Genomic DNA, 2,552 nt, shown 5'->3' on the forward strand with positions numbered 1-2,552 from the left:
CATTTGCATTTTATGCCATGTGCAGTCTCCGTAATCTATATAATCTTTATGATAAAGACTAGAACACAGATCCTTTCACACCCCCCCACACACAAATATGTTCCTTAAATAAGCATAGATTATTCACAAATAAATTATTTGCTGCTCACCACTCCTTCTGCAGTGGGACTACGGAGAGGGCAATTCTGGGTCTGCAGTGCGTCTCTGTGAGAGTGTGCGAATCTGCATGAAAGTGTTCATTTTGAGTTTTCTTTTTTTATATTTGCTATATCTCTTCCCTCCTGCCCCCTCTAACATTTATTATTAGACTGTGAAAATAAAACCAGGAATAGCAGTAGGGACAGGGTCAAAAAAGGCCAGCAGACACGTGGTTGGGTAAGAGCATGGATGTACTTTAGCAGAGACAGCATCCTGTAGATTTCACCTTCTGAAAAGTTCCTGATTTTGTCTACTTCCCGCCTTCCTCATTGTTTTCTCTTGGCTGCTTTATTCCACCAGACCTACCTAGATTACTACAGCACATCCCTGGCTTATTTCCTGTTTGCTGTCTTATTCCCTCCAAACAAATGTCCATGCTGTTTGGACGATATGGACAAATATGTCCAGTACATCCAGTGATCTGCACTGTCAGTCTAACTTGTTATCCTGCTTGTTTAAACCTCTGAGTGGCTCTGTGGCACAGAGTGCTAGCTGTGCTCCTAGGTTTATGCTCCCTTCCCCAGGATGAAGTTATAATTAGGAAACAGTGGGTATGTTTGACAGGCTCCTTTGTTTCTTGGTGTGACTACGTGATTAGCTCTTGCCAATGGAATGTTAGCAAACATGGTGCCAGTCACCTCTAGGCCATGGATTTTAAGAAATAAATGTGGTTTGCCATGTTCTCTTCTCATCTCTTCTGGCTGGAAGCAGATAAGACCCTAGGGAGCCACAAGATGGAAGGAGTCTTAGTTTCCGAATCACCATGTGGAACAGAGCTGCCCACTGACCAGACTCTTCTGCTTCAAACTATTACATGAGCAAGAAATCATTTTCTGTTGAGTTTGAGCCAAAATGCGTATTGACATCTACCGGTTACAGCAGCTAACCCACCCAAACGAATAGACTGCTTGTGACTCTTATGAGCTATTTAAGCCCTGTAGTGTGGCTCACAAGCTCCTGCAGACGCAGCTCCTTCTTGCTTCTTCAGCCTCAGTGGGTAAGGCCTCAGGCTCTGGAGCTGGTCCACAGGGGGTTCACGTTTTAGCCCCCTCATCGGCTTTGTGACCTCGGATAAAGTACTTGAGTTCTTTCTGTTTCCCCTCCAGAAGAAGATAACATTTGTCAAGAGCTCTGAGAACTTACCCTGCTCCAGAGCTAGCTTGCCTTGCTTTCATGGATGCTGGCAGAAGACACGAGACTCCTAGGTCAGAGGAAAAGGGCTTTACCATTCGCAGCACGGCGGGTGACATGAACTTCATGTTTGTGTTGGTTCCCCTTGTCCTCCAAGATCCCCAGTGCGAATCGATGCAAGGCCAGGTTGATGCTGCACACGCAGTGCGTTCGCGTCACAGCTAAAAACCCTGAGCTTAGGAATCCCAACTCTTTTTAAATGGCTGTGAGCAAATCTGCCTGAACTTCGCTCCAGCAGGAAACATTATCCTTATTATAATAGACAAATATAATAAACAAACCTGCTTCTGCTCTGGAGAAGATAAAATCTCTGCCCAGGGAGCAGTGTCTCCCAACAATATTGCCTTCTCTTTGGATTATTACAAGGACTAAATCATTTAGCACCTGGAGCTGTTTAGAATCATGCCTGGTACATAATAAACCTTCAATAATTGAGCTGTTGTTATCATGCCTCTCTATTCCACCTGCTTCTTTTTTTCTTTTTAATTTATTTTTTATTGCGGTAACATTGGTTTATAACATTATGTAAGTTTCATGTGTACTTTATATGTCTACTTCTATATACACTACACCATGCTCACCACCAAAAACTTAGTTTCCATTTGTTACCATACAGTGGATTCCCTTTACCCTTCCCCTGTGGTAACCACTGTCTTCTCTGTATGTATGTTTCTGTTTTGGTTTAAAAATAATGGTTAGATGCCACGAAGTAGGTGGCAATGCTTTGACCGTATGCGTGTTGTCAGGTCCAAGGGCCTCTTCCATCCTTGTCACTGGGTCAACGGGAGTGCTAACCTTCTCTCCTTTCATACAACACTCCACCTACTTCTCTACGTGAACCAATCTGAGCTGCTTTTACTCACTCAAACATGTCACACTTTCTTTTGCCTCTGGGCCTTCAAACTGATTCCTGTGTCTGGAGTATTCAACCCCGCCACTCACCCCGTTCCTGCTTTTCCCTCACTTCTGTCCCCACCCATGAGCTTAGGTGTCCCTGCTCTGTGCTCACACCTCCGCTTACTCTCTTTCCCTCTCCTAGAACACTTGGCAACCCTCAGTGTTGATGTTGTTTACATTTCTTAAACTCCCCTGGAATGTAAGCTCTGGGAGGCTAGAGAAAATATGAAGCAGCAGAAAGGGCTCTGGCTAGCTTAAAGAAAAGG

At 44.3% G+C, this 2,552-nt stretch overlaps 1 pseudogene; it reads right to left on the reverse strand.

Moving 5' to 3' along the window:
* Window positions 1–2,072: 2,072 nt before the first annotated feature.
* On the reverse strand, window positions 2,073–2,206 carry LOC112407429 (uncharacterized; annotated as a pseudogene).
* Window positions 2,207–2,552: the final 346 nt, after the last annotated feature.

This window comes from Neophocaena asiaeorientalis, unplaced genomic scaffold (assembly GCF_003031525.2).
Source record: "Neophocaena asiaeorientalis asiaeorientalis breed wild unplaced genomic scaffold, Neophocaena_asiaeorientalis_V1.1 scaffold125, whole genome shotgun sequence".
Classification (NCBI taxonomy): Eukaryota; Metazoa; Chordata; class Mammalia; order Artiodactyla; family Phocoenidae; genus Neophocaena; species Neophocaena asiaeorientalis.